The 14816-nt window shown below is 43.9% G+C and overlaps 1 protein-coding gene across 3 annotated transcripts in view; it reads right to left on the bottom strand.

The window, feature by feature from the left end:
- Positions 1-14610, bottom strand: part of RABGAP1L (RAB GTPase activating protein 1 like) — a 210549-nt gene extending 195939 nt beyond the window's left edge. The window contains exons 1-2 of one of the 3 annotated variants that reach the window (XM_050307380.1): positions 14489-14572; positions 13445-13567 (exon numbers count right to left, since the gene is read on the bottom strand). The gene's annotated coding sequence lies outside the window, so the exon portion shown is untranslated. Of the gene's footprint in view, positions 1-13444; positions 13568-14488 lie in introns of all 3 variants that reach the window. The other 2 variants (XM_050307379.1, XM_050307378.1) reach the window with 2 other exon arrangements.
- Between the last annotated feature and the right edge of the window lie 206 nt (positions 14611-14816).

Raw genomic sequence — 14816 nt, forward strand, 5'->3', positions numbered from 1 at the left:
AAATCACACAGAAAAAAAAAAAAATCAGAAACACAACTCCAAATACATGAGACGGAATTCTTCTAAGCTCAGTCAAGTAAAGGCTATGATAAAAAGATAAATTTTTTTAAAGTAAGTTTCAGAAAAGGTTTTCTGACAGATTTTTGAGATACAAAGCAATTAATCAGGGGGTGTGGGGTGTGAATCTTGCTCCAAAAAAATCTTAAGCTGTAGGGATAACACAGTGACTGAAAAAAAGCAGGTGCTTTTCCAGTGAGCTTTATTATGTAGTTTTGGTCAAGTCAGTCTCTGATGTACAACAGTTCCAACTGCTTTGCTACCCAAAGTCCTGGATAAAAGGTGACTCAGCCATACTACTTGGAATACAGGTGTTTTGGGATCAGTAACATGTCCAGTACTAAGCTCTAGAAGGTTCAAACCCAGCAGCTCCCCCAGTTCATGCCAGGAGGGCACCCCAGGTTCACTGAAGCTCCCTCTATAGCACAGCCTAAGTGGCTGAAGAGCAGGAGAAGGTGAACAACAATGATCCTGGAAGATCCAGCTGGATTCAGCACTGCACCAGAGTAAAGGACATGGGACAGAAACGTTCCTGAATCCTTCGCTCCATAACCCTGCCATGTATTTCAGGTTGAATGCAGACTGGCAAAAACACGTCCCATGGAGAACAGGGCTAGGGAGGGGTGGATGGCCAAGGCTCTGCTGGTAACACACCCCCACTGTCCAGGAGAATGAAGCCAAGGTACACACACTGGCTCTCCAGAAGGAAAATGTTTTCACACCTGATCAGATACAAAAACTCCCTCCAAGTGGTCCCCAAAAGCAAATATCAAGTCTTAGATGAATCAGTCTTCTGAAGCAGCTACCAGACATTCTTGTGTTTACTCCCAGTTTCTGTTCAATAAATATTCCCAAGTTACTGCTCAAGTTCACTGTTGGTTTTGGGGGGGGGAATAGGTTTTGTTTCAGCATTATAACCACCAAAAAAACCCAAACAACTGTAGAGCTATGAAAAGACAACAAACAAGGAAGATAAATGTTTATCTATTTTCAGTAAGCAACAATAAACATGTTTTGAAAAGAAGCTTCTTGCCTGCTTGAAAGAAGGCAATCAAGAGCAGGCTAATTCATACTTTGTTTTATCAAACAAAATCAGGTCCTGTATTACACACAAGCTTTCAAAGTCGTGAAGTTTGACTGCCAATCTCAAACCACAGAAAAAACCCGGGGAAATAAGTTCTACCTATTTTCAGAACCCAGGTTCCTCGAGAGAATCTGGGGGACCTTTCTGAGGAGGAAGGTCCCGCAGGGTCATGCAGAAATTCATCTCCTGGTAAGAGAAGTCTGAAGGAGAAATACACACCAAAGGGCACAGTTTATTCCCATTTTTGAGCTCCAGCAGCCAGGCCATGGCAGCAAAAGGAGCAGGGAGCTATGGGAGGCTGCAGGCACTCTATGCTCATGCTAACTACTGTTGTGTTACCCAGAAGTTGTCTTATCTCTGGCAGTGCCACACTATGTAAAGGGAGAAAACAAACAACACTTTATTTGGTTTAGTGATACTATTTCCCAGGATTAAAATCAACTTAATACAGAGCTGTATCACTATATTTTTAAATACACACACATATATGTACATAAAAATCTTTATTTCCAGGAAAGCACTCTTAAGAACAAAAGTCTTTCTGAAATTAAAAAAAAAAAAAAAAAAACAAAAAGCACACATACAAAAAACCTCAGTACACAAAAATAAAGCAAAAAAAACCCCCACTAACTTATTTTGGCAACACTGTCTCCTCTGAGAGAGCAAACCTCCAGTAGGCAACAGCAAATAATTAATCTGCTCATGAATGGCAAACTGTTTGGAATTGTTGTAGCGGGTGCCTGGATACAGAGGTTTTTCCAGACTCTTTTTACACGTCAATCTCATAGCCAAGGAATAACAATATCAGGAAAACAGAACCCGAAGAGAACTACACAGACAAGAAAATGTCTGTTTCTCCTTCAAAAACAGACTGTACCTGCATCTCCTCAAACCAGTGAAAAGCAGCAGTTGTCAAACACATCTCGGGGTGAGTAACGAGACATTCACTGTAGAGGAGAAAACCAGCTTTCCTGACTGGAACCTCTGGGTTACACATAAGCCACTGAACCACTTAGAAATTACACAGAGCTTGGAGCTGCTTGAAGGAAAAAAGTACTCCTTAAATTTATCTTAAACTCAAGGTCACCAAGGTGAAGAACCCATCCAGAGCAATGGTGGGTGTGTGGTTGGTCCTGAACTGGAGCACACGACTCTACTTACTGCCCTTCCAAAGAGTATAACCTAGAAATAAGTGTAAATAAGAAGGCTTCTGCTACTCTAGAGACGTTACTTCATGTGCATCCTATAAAAAATAAATTAAAAAATGACACTTTATACATCAAGTTCTGGTGCACAGGTTTACTCATTTAAGCAGTAGGTCATTCTGTCTCAAGGACAAAGCAAACAATGCAAATAACGCAACTCTTAATACACCTTCACAGTTTCCTGACATCAACTAAACACCAACACTTCAGCTTCTTGAGCCTGTAATTAGTGTTGTCTTTGGAAAACATCAAGCAGCATCTAAGAGTACCAATTTTTTCACGGCTGGAGTTGGACAAACTTGAGTTGGTTATTTTTTTTCCGCTGCTACGCGATGCTTGCAGGCAGCATTCACACTGAAACCCATCAGCAGCCAAGTCACTGAACTGCACAGCCACTCGCTCAAAAACATAATGACCTATTTCCAGAGGAAAAAAAGCAGAAGCATAACACAGTCCTTGCTGTAAGGAGATTATTTAGAGGTTTATTCCCTCACTGAAAAAATAACAGCGTGGGTCTAACGCAGTCAGTGCAACAACCTCTCTCTGTTAAATACACTATTTCAAAGAGGTGTTTTCTCCACAAGCTCTCATTCCCAGAAATAATTCCATGATGTAAGGCACGGGAGGCCATATGGAGCAGCAGTGGGACACAGTGCAGCAGTGCCCCGGTGCCAGTCCCTGTCCTGGCCACACAGGTGCCTCCCGCAGCGTCCCTTCCGAGGCAGCGAAGCGCTCAGAGCTCCTGAGCCCTGCCCGGCTCCCACCGCCTTCGGAGCCACCAGAACCCTTGGGCCCCAGAGCCAGGGCTGAAGTTGTGACAATTGTTACCTTGAGGTCTGCAGATTTAACCTGAGATCACAGTGCTTTGTTCCTAAGCTCAGAAGGTGCCTTTGCACCACCACGGACAGCGTTTCCCAACAGCTGCTCCCCTGCAGTGCCCGCGGGATGCACCAAACAACACTTCATGCTCTTCCCTCAGCTCATTTTATTGAGATACTTTTCTTAATCTAAAGTCTTTCATTCTAATAGTTGTCAAAGGCAATCACGAGCTGTAAATGAGTAGCAACACCAGGCTCTGTTTTTTTATAATTCAGTCAGATTTTCCAGAATTGCAAGGACTGTGAGTTTTGATTTGACAGCCATCTAGACTTGTACTGCTGTTGTATCAAAACTGTCGTTTCAACAGTGGCCCCAACACTTTATAAGCAAGAAAAATATTTCTTTTATAACATGAAACAAAGCCAAGCTTCTTGGTAAAGAGAAAATACTCCCACATATGTTAAAAACAAATACTTCCACATACATTTAAAATAAATACTTTCACATATATTTAAAACCCCAAGATTTTATATTGTCACTTGAACTTAAATATTTAGATATAACGTGAAAAGATGGAGAGAGAAATCACAGTTAAAGACTAAACAAGGTTTTGCCTCAACGTTCAGATCCCTGTTAAAAGGCTTCCAAATCACCTAAGATCTTCTAGGAACTGGTATGAGCTGTGCAGTGAAAGCTTCTGGCAGATCACACATCAAGGAATAACATGGGCCTTGCTTCGAAAGTTTTTTAAGAATCCTTAAAATCTCTTTTCCTTAAAAGAGATTTATTCTTTTTTAAAAGACAGTGTGTTCTTTGAGATGACTTCTCTCTGTGATCAACCTCACTAATCAAATTATTCCAAATTCACTCTGTAATTCAAGGAAGAACTACAGCTTGGAAAGGTGGTATGAAAGAAATCAACTGACCCCCCCAGAAAAACCTGCCAGTTAATAAACAATTAAGAATATTTTATAATTCTAACCTAAAAAACAAACAAACAAAACACAACCTTGACCTAAGGGAAGCATCCTTCAAAGCTGCAGAGCAAGTCTGAAAGAGTTACCCACAGAAAGGTGTTTGTGTTGCATTACCTGCAGTTACCATCCAATTCACACCCAAGGATGGGGGTTTATCACCTCACACTTGATTTTTCAGCAAATGCTATGCATACCTTCCAAAACTATTTCACATCAGACCCTGAAAAGCTCAGTATTTCCTCCCCAGACTGCCTGAAGAGGTGAACAGGAAAGAGAAACAGGAGCCCTTTTTGCAAGGCACAATTATTTTCATCTCAGACATCCATAACGATCAGAATTTATTTCTGCTCCTAAAGGATTAAAGAAAAAAACTGGCTTTAAAAAACCAAACCCAACAAACCCGTGTAATCAAAAGATGGGTCTGACCTTTTCATCACTCCGTTTTACATCCTTGTTTAAAAAACTCCTTGAAGGTGCCACAAGCACCTCTCAAGGTATTACAGGAAAGACCCATAAAAAGCATTTTCAATCAATGATTAGAAGGTAGAAAGGGTGACAAGAAATAAATTGATCTGGGGCTGCCAAAAGAAGCTTTTTTGGTTTGTTTCTGCAGCTTTTCTCTAGTAATCAGATTTGGAAAGTAGAGCTGCTTTAAAGGACAAAATCTATGCTAAAAGCATCTCAACATAAAAACTTTTTAAATCCTTCTTAGGATAAAACTATCCCTGTGTTCAAAGAAAAAAAAAACCAGCTCAACTTTTTAATATTTTTTTAATAAATAAACTTAGCCTCTGGGCCAGATTCCCATTACGTAGATCTTATGTACCTCATTTACTAAATTGAATGAGTCTCAGGGATTATTTTTGGTGTAAGCCTCAGGTTAATCTAGAGCAGTCTATAAAAATCACACAATAAGCTCTTGCTATAGAAATACATCTCAAATAATACACCACAGTTGCTTATGTAATAACTGCAAAAATCTCACAAAAAATACAGCAGGACTCCCATTCATTTTCTTGATGCAATGTTCTTGTCTCACAGCCAGGAATCATCAAGCATCTGTCTGCTGAGACAGGCTATTCAGAGCAGCTTGAATTTTAATTGTTATTTCTTGTTTGATAAATTCACCTGATTGCAGAAAACAACAAAACATGAGAAGCCAAAAATCTGTGATTGCTAGGCCTTTTCTTCTTTGCCTTTTTTTTCACTTTTTAATCACAGCCTCTGTCTCCAAGTGTCAGAGCTTCCCAAACACAGCCACACCGTACTATCAGTTCCCACATGAACGGTGTGCGGTTTTCATTGAATGCAGATGCGAGAACTTGCCGGCAATGTTTACATTCTGAATACTTCCCCAAAACATTTTTACTTCTGGAAACAAAGAGAGGAAGTTCCAGGCAGCTAATCTACAACAAAAAATTCACAGGAGTGGGCAGCAGTAGGAAAGGTCACGCTCTAAGAAGTGGTTCTATAAGCCTTTCCTCGCCACAACGTGTTTTTATCAGTGTTAAGTCACCAAGTCGTCAAACGCAGCACAAGCTCCCAAAAATGTCACTCTCCCAAAGGCAGAAGGTCCCCACGAGCCTGAGAGCCGAAGTGGACAGTGCTGCCCCCCAGGAACAAACCCATGGAATAAGCCCAGCATGGTCAGTGCAGCAGCATCCACCCCTCAGCCAGGTGAGAGCCTGAAACCACCAGGTGGCTCTGCAGAAGCCCCAGCAAAGCCACGGCAGGAACTGCCCATCTGCAATGGTATCACTGCACCTCACAGGGGTTTTCTGGGCACTGCACAGCACAACTTCCCCCTGGGAGACCCCAGGGGTTCCCTTACTGCCGGGAACAACAACCAGCAGGGTCACAGAGGCCAGGGACACAAACCGGGAGGGAGTGCTGCAACAGGGATCACTTCATTTCTGTGGCTACCGTCAAAAGCTCGACACTAAACCACACTGCAGTCTGACCTTCTGATGTCTCAATATGATGAAAGAGAAGGAGAATCACAAAGGGGAAGCTATAAAGGGTCAAAGGCAAATTAACACTACGATTATGGAGAACTTCCAAGTTTATGTTACCGTTTTGGAACTTGCCAAAGTATTTCCTTGGACACTTTGATCACCTTGCCACGCTTCCCTCACAGATTTTATACAACAATATATATATACATCCCTACAGCAATCAACAGCAATAATTAACATTCAAAACCATGTAAAAATCAGTCACTGACTTTCATTTCTTACTCCTGTTTCCTCAAAATCACTTAACTGTTATCTCCAAGAAGAATTCTAGCTAGTAGCTCTTTATTTTTAAGTTTATACTGCCAATACTAATTGTTAATTAGGATCAAGTCTAACAGAGATAAAAATACCTTTTTATGATGTAAGTGTGAGCAAACACAAACTCTGCCTGTATGAACAGAAGGGACCAGAATTCCAAGGGCCAAGCCTTCACCACGTTCCAGTTTTACTCCCAAAACAACTGGGGGCACACACAAACCTGCTCTTTCAACTCCACTGCTTTCTGCAAACAAACAGTTCAGTGGAAGAGAAAATGTTGGTACTTACAAGAGAAAATGTTGGTACTTACAAGCCCCAGACATTCAGCAGTGCCTGTAAGAGGCAGGAGGTGAAGAAGTCCCTAAAAAAGCTGCACCTCTTCCCACCTTTCTCTGCACAACAAGGAACAGAACCCAGCACTGGGCACAGCTGCTCCTGCAGCGCTGCCACCAACCAGTTACTTGAGAGTTCTCTTCCAAATAACAGGAAATAATGAAAGTATACACCAGTGGAACAAAATTAAACAAAGGCTTCACAGAATGGGATTTAAAAAAATAAAAAATCCATTTTCTGCCACATGCATTTCAGATGGCTCAGCCTAAATCGTACAGTCTTCGGTTTTCAGTAACATCTAATTAAAAAAAACCAAGTTCCTATGGAAAAAAATACCAGCTTGCAGCACATAAACTCTTATTTAAATAAAAAGGAAAACCCTCCAATTTTAGTCAGTCATTGAATTTGTCCACCTACATCTAAATTAAAATTCTGTACCTTGTATTTTGTATCTAAACACATACACAGACAATGCATTAGATTAAGAATATTTGCATTTTATTTTCACACTGTAAAGGCCTAAAAAGGCACAGCACAGCCTTCATCCTAAGTTAAAATTCAGGGAGAAGAATAAAGAGTTAGAAAAAGAGAGAAAAATAACACATACTTTTTTTTATTGTAACATATTTGATAAAAATACTAATATGTATATAGTATGTGTACACAATACACAAATATGTGTATTGGAACAGATCGGTGGATCTCAGCAAAATCATTTTGTCTAATTTCAGAAAAAAACCACAATAATATTTTGCATATGCAATAGAAGCACAAATTAAAACCATCTCAATTATTATGCTGAAATAGCAGGTAACAAGACTCTAGATCTCTGCAAAGTGCAGTAATCAAGTCAAAATATCTGAATTGAACTGCTTTAAACTGTTTTCCACTGGAGGAACTTCAGAAAGCGCAGATGGCTACAGGGTTTATAACCAAAACATCCAAAACCTACTGGAGACAGGACACTCTTACCCCACTGTGAGGCCTGAACACCACAGGAGTCGCTGCAAAACCCAAACCCAGGGTGTGCAATGTAACTGCTTTTAAATAAACCCTGGGGGGAGCAGGGCAGGAGATGCATTTCTGGTTCAGATGGAAACCAATTCACAAGGAAAGGATCTATTTCCCTAAAGGGTGGTAAAGACTATCAAAATTACCCAAACAATTAGTTCACACTGCAAGCCAATCCTTTGAATGACATTCCTGGACAGAGCTTCAACTCTCACTCTTTTTCCTTCCAAAAGGAAAAATAAAGTCCCATTCATGGACAGCTGCAACAGAGCAGCATCTGCAGTGTGGTTTCTACCAAAAAACAATGAGGAAGGTCAGCTGTACCTGAGCTGAAGGCACAGCTGCTGAACCGAGCTCAGCACCTGGAAAGCCCAAAGGTTCAACAATCACTTATCACTGACAAGAAAGGTCAAGAGTATTCCATATAAACTCCTAAGGAATTGCTCTCTGGAAACTTACAGCAGCACAACTTGTAATACAAAACTTGCCATAGAGAGGTTTTGATGATGAAAGAACAAATAAATATATATATATATAAATATATACACACATAATGTAAGAGGCATTCTGAGAGCTGTCAGGGACTGGTCACAAATGGTTACCCTAAACCCATTCCTCTCATTAAAGGAATTAACTACTCTACAAGTTTGACAGTAAGTGAGTGCTGAGAAAGGACTTTGCTGTCAGTCGCATTCACGCTGGTTCCACTCCTCAGCTGGGTCACTGACATCTGCGTGATGCAAACTGTTTCACTTCTAAGCCCAAGAGGAACATGGAAACCACACTCAGCCATTTAGCACATGCCCTTCAGGATCCGCTCTTAGATTCAGTCACTGACCAAAATCCTGTTCTGACAACTTACTGCTTCTAAAAAACACCTTTCACTTTTTTCTGCCCTTTGACCTTTCCTTTCCTAGTCAGAAATCAAATGGGAGATACTAAGCATTGCAGCAATTAAGCCAGGAAGTTGTCCCCCCTCGTTAATAATGAGCTTCACTGTTTAAGAGTTTGTCAGAAGCCCCATGTAAAATCAAAGTTCACATCTGAAAGGCAAATGTGCAGACTGATTCTACCATTAATTACTGTAGGTATTGAATGTTTTGCATAAATATGTAACTCCACTTGAATATCTTTCTGCTACATTAGAAAGCAACTCAGAACTCACAACCATGCTAAAAAGCTTATATTTAGCCCAAACAGATACCAAAGCCCTGTCTGGACAGGACAGCCACAGCAGTGACTGTAAGCAAAGCTTCACTTTGGTATCACTGTCACCAGAACATCCCAGCACTCACACCAGTTAGGGAACTGCAGGCAGCAGCAAGCACATGCTGAGGGTTTACACCAACCAAGGACTTTGTTCCAGACTCTTTACACTCAAGAACTCATTCCCTTAGTTTTCTTCAATAAAAAGCGCTTCAATTTCCAAAATTTTGGTTCATTCCAATGATTTCTAAAACGGATTTATGCAACAACCAAACCCATTAAATGAATCCCAACTGAAAGCACTTATGCACAGACTGCATTAAGTATTTATTCACCCATCTTGCTGCTAAATATCAACACCTCCTTTCAATTGCAATGCACAAAAAGGGAAGGGCACACACTGAAGCTCCAAATTTCTACCTGGAGTTAATTAGTTTAATGATGAAAAAAAAAAAAAGAAAAGAGGTGTGGTTCATTTTTCTCATTGTTTTGTCTCCTTGGCACCAAAGTGCAGCTTGCACTTGACATCTCAGGCAGGACTCAGCCCCTGCTGATAACGCTCGCTGTTGGTTGGGGGAAATGACATCTGATTTCCTGCTGAGGCAGAATCACTTATTAACCACAACTTCAACCCATCTTGAAGTTTGACACATGTACAGATATGGAAGTTTTGGTCTCTCCTTCAGAAGCACCCAGCAGGCAGGTGCTGGAGAGGCTGCCCAAGAGGAACCCAGAGTGCAGGCTGTGCCTGCAAGGATGGCACTGGGAAAAATCAGCGTCCATCTGGAGCTAAAACTCACACCACAGTGCAGTGGCAGCAGAGAGAAGGCTGAGGAAAACGCTCTCTCTGCTCAGTGGGGCAGGAGACCTGGTGACACAGTACATGGAAAAGGCTGATATACTCAGACCTTTTGTACCCCATTTTTCATTGTTCAGGTCCACCCCAGGCCCCTGAGCCCAGCAGAGTTTGCTGGAGTAAAGAATTACCTCCAAGGGAGGAAGATGAAGCTTGGAAGCACTTCAGGAAATTCTACAGAGGCAGATGGGTTGTACCTAAGAATCCTGAAGGAGCTGGCCAATGGCACTGAGATACCACACTCTACCACTTTTCTAAAGGCCATGAAACTGGGAGATGTTTCTTCTGAGTGGAAAAAAGGCAAACATCACACCCAACTTCAGGAAGAGCAAGGGGGAGGATCCAGGCACCCACACATCAGCCAGCCTAACCGAAGCCCATGAGAGGATTACAGAGCAAATCCTCCTGGAAGCTATCCCTGTGTCCAAGTGGGACAAGAAGGTGATGGGGAATAGCCAGCATGGATTTACCAAGGGCAAATGATACCTGATGGACACAAGAGCTTACTGCAAGGAGACAACTGGTTAGCAGGTGGTGGAAGAGCAAAAAGGTGTTTGGGAATTTGACTGGAGTGCTGGCTGAAGGAACAGCTGAAGGCACAAGCTCTTACAGTCACATCCCCTGGGCATCACCACTGACACCACCAGGACCATCCCATGTCTCTGTGAATCACCTGGATGATGGGACAGGGTGCATCCTCAGCAAGTTTGCAGTGACACCAAACCGAGTGGTCAGGGCTCCTGTTCAGAGGGGCTGGGACAAGCTGGAGAAAGGCACTGGCAAGACCTTGTGAAGTTCAACAAAGGCAAGTGCCGGGTCAGCAACAGAACAACCTCCTGTGACAAGATGGGCTGGACACGACCCAAATAAACTGTGACTTTTGCAGAAAAGAACCTGGAGATCCCAGCAGGCAAAACTCTGGAAACAAGTCAGCAGCAACGGCAGCTGAGCACAGCCTGGGCTGTTTGCAGGGGTCCAGGCAAGGATCCATCCCCTGCTCAGCCCCTGTGAGGCCGTGCTTGCAGCGCTGAGCCCAGTTTGGGCGCCCTGGTACAGCACTGACACGGACACTCTGGAGCACATCCAGTGCCGAGCCGGGCAGGTGGCAGGAGCACATGGTGTACAGGGAGGGGCTGGAGGAGCTGAGTTCGCACAGCCTGGGCAAGAAAAGAGCTCTGAAGAATCCTTTTTGCTGTCAGCTCTCTCATGGAAGGGTGCAGAAGAGAGACCTGGACTCCTGGGATGCTGCACCAGGACACAAGAGGCAACAGACACAAGCTGGACAGTAAATTCCAACCAGCTTAAAGGGGGGAGGAAAAATCACTATGAGTGCTGTCAAATGTAGAAACAGATTACCTAGAGAGGTGTTAAAGACTGGACCAACCTTATCTAAATCACTCTTTAAGTAGGGATCTGGATAAGATGACCTCCCAAAGCCCCTTTCAACTGAAATGATTTCAAGAATTCATTATTTCATCTGTTATTCTATTTCACAAACTTTCCTTCGGTATTTTTGGCATCAGGTTTATTACTTTTAATCACACAATTTCAAACTTCAGTCTGAACTCCTAGACATACAGTAAGCCTGCATCCAAGTGTGGTCCACAGAAATGGAAACACCCCTTATCTGCTTGCCCTTGGAACTGCTCCCCTTTGTACTGCTGTGCTTCCCCAACAATCAGGGAACAGATTTTCAACATCACCACAATTTTGCACTTCGAAGCTTACTTGATCTAAAACACCCACATCTTTTCAATATCCTGGTTCAGGATACAGGGGTGATTAGAGTAGGAAATCAGAGGGCTGTGCCCCATCTCACTTTGTGGCAAAAACTGTATTTTCAGAGTAATCTGTTTGACTAAGCAGGAGTCAATCACCCAATTGATGTATTTATCTCCTGCTTACAGTCACACCTAACAAACTACTTTTGCAGCTTCACAAAGTCCCCCCCGGCAACACTTCAGATATCAAAATTCAAAAAACACCTTGGAAGCCACAGAGGTGTTTTCTAATAACCCATGCATTGGGTTTATGTCTTTTTAAAGTCAGGAATACAGGGAAAAGGTGAAATAAATAGTTTTCAAGCTCTTTACAATAATGGCTCCTTTAACAGCTGTACCAGTATAGCAGAGTAAGACTGGGGCTGGAACAAACAGCCAAAGGTATGAATCTCAAGAAACACATCTTATCAAAATATGCTTGAAAACAACTTAACCTCCACTAAAAGGACACCTCCAGAAAGCTCCATGTTAATACCTGAAAGGTGCATTTTAATTATCACTTAATAGGTCAAGATTAAAATTCATGGGAAGAGGCTGAGAGCAATTACAGGAACGATTAGTGCAGCTGGTGGTCCAGAGAGAAAACAATCCTGTAGTGGGACATTTCCACACATTTTTGCATCCTACTGGTTAAAAATGCTGCCTTTTTTTTTCTTTTAATACCCCCAAGATCAAAAGTGCCAATAAAACCTATCAGTCCACTGGGGGCACAAAATGGGTATAATCCAATGACAAATTCATCTAGACTGGAAATCAGAATGTGTGTAATTACTAAGGTCAGTCAAGTCTGAAATAGCCTTCCAATTATAGCAGAGGTAATAGCAATATACAAGTGATTGCTTTTAAATTAGAGCTCAATAAATTTACAAAAACCCCTCACAATGTCCAGATCACTCCTTGAAATTAATGATTCACAAAAAAGCTCAGAGACAAGAAAGGATAAGCAAGGGAAAGAGAAGAAAACCACAGCAACTTCTGTGGACTCTTGTAATCAAAACAGAGAGACAGTGGTGGCTCTTGAGTCCATTTAATTTTGATGAAAGTAAATAAAAATGACACTAAGGCTTCATAAGCAACTTAAGTCAGTAGTGGCAGAAAAAAAAGAGCTCCTACCACCCTTATTAGCATTGCTACCTTCACCACCAGTAGCTTAAGTCAATCAAAAACACAAGGTGGCTTATTTTAGCAGTAGTGCCTTCTGCTGTTAACTTACTGACCATAAAATGAGGACCCAGCTGGGGCAGGAAGTTGTTTTAACCAAAGAGTACCTCAGAGAGGGGGAAAAAAAAAGTACTACTTTTTGACCAATTAGTTCTCTTAATTCACATCCTGGAAGTCCCTCTGATGACAGAAGGGGAGGGACGGCCACAACTCAGACTGTCTTCAAATGTTAGGGACTACACCAGGAACGCAGAAAGCCACATACTGACATTAAATCTTTATATCTGAGTCACTTTTTAAAGGACTGAATGCTGGTTTTAACCAAACAATACATTTCACTGTAATTATCTTAAGGCAAACACTGCAGAGCACCTCCAATAACTCTCCAATTTAGCTTCAATTCTTAGAGCAGAGTCAATTGGTGCTTGCTGTAAACGTATTTACAGTCTTTTCAAGTTTAAACTGCAAACTAATCTCTTAATCATATCACTAATACCATCTAACCCACATAAGCACAGTTGGCTACAATCCTACTTAAAACCTAGGCACAGGCATAAGTTGCAGAACTAACCTTAAACCTCCAGTAAACCTTCATAAGATGAGCCAAGACAGCCCCAGGACACTCAGGATTTTGGCCTATATCAGGGAGATTTGGGAAATTGAGAAATAAAGCCACGGTACCTTTCCTCAATTTAAAGGAATAAGCAAATATTGTCTGTAACGTCACCAAGGTCACCAAGGTCTCCCTCTGGAAACGGAAAGCACAGCTGCCCTCCCCAAAGCTCCAGCAGAAAACCAGCATGGCTGTGAGACAGTGACAGAGAAAAGCAACGCTTACCTAAGCAAGCTATTTCTTACTTGTTGCTGGATTTTTCTCAGTCTTAAAGAAGAGCTGACACTTTAAATCTTTTTTTTTTCCCCCCGCACTCCTAGGCAAAAGGATGGATGCACACACGCACGCAGCTGTGAAATGTGGCAGGCTACGACTTATTTACAACGCTATCAAAACCAGGCAGCTCCACCGGCACAGCTCTGGAAGTGACAGCAGACACAGCGCACAGGAACTCACACACGAGGCAATTCACCGAGACCACTTCATAAGGGTGGTTTCAGCAGGTTTTCAAAGACTTCTATAGCGGCTCGCGGTTTCGGAGAGCCGAACTGTGGAAGGGGGCTTGAAAACAAAATATAGATAGAACCTCACACACACAAATAAAAAAACAAACCAGAACAAGACGTGGATAAATCTGGGGCTTGCATCGGCGCAGATTTAGGACAGCAGTTTGCTAGTTTGGGCTCTTGGGAAGTGACTTCACTTTTCCCGAGGAGGAGGAGGAGGCAGGCAGATGAGCGCTTCCACGGCGCTCTCCCTTCCCTCACACGAAAACAACTTTATTTTTCGCACCCCGCACTCGGCTCCGGCTCCGCTGCTCCCGGAGCGGCGCTGCCCCAGGGAACTCCCCACACACACACAACCAGGACACCCCGCGAGGCAGCGGCACCACCACCCGCGCCGCTCCCCCCGCCGCCCTGAGGGCCCGGACCCGCGGCGGGTCAGCGGCCGCTGTCACCCGCCACACGGGGCGGGCCGGCGGCTCCCTCTCCCGCCGCGCCGGGGCTCCCGAGGGAGCGGCGACCCGCCCGCCTCGGCCCCTCTCGCACCGCCCCCGCCCGGCTCCCCTCGCCCCGGCGGGGCAGGCCCGCGGAGCCGTTCCCGTGTCTCACCGGAGCAGCCGAGCCGCGCTCCCCGAGCCGCCGCCGCCTCCAGCCCGGCGGGGCCGCGCAGCCGCCTCAGGGCCGGGACAGCGCCGGCCACATTCCGGCGGCGGGCAGGGGCGGGCGGGTGCGCGCGCACGGCCAGGGGGCGGGCGCGAGGGAGGGGCGGCCCCGCCCCCAGCGGGACAGCCGGGCCGGGCCGGGCCGGGCCGCGGGGTTCGAGTCCCGCGGGGCCCACGGGAGCGTCCCCTCAGAACACCGAACCGCGGAATCGCGGATGGCTTGGGTTGGAAGGCACCTCGAAGACCTCGATCCACCCCGTGCCACGGGCAGGGAC

This window comes from Myiozetetes cayanensis, unplaced genomic scaffold, assembly GCF_022539395.1.
Source record: "Myiozetetes cayanensis isolate MyiCay16 unplaced genomic scaffold, myiCay2020 scf12, whole genome shotgun sequence".
Lineage (NCBI taxonomy): Eukaryota > Metazoa > Chordata > Aves > Passeriformes > Tyrannidae > Myiozetetes > Myiozetetes cayanensis.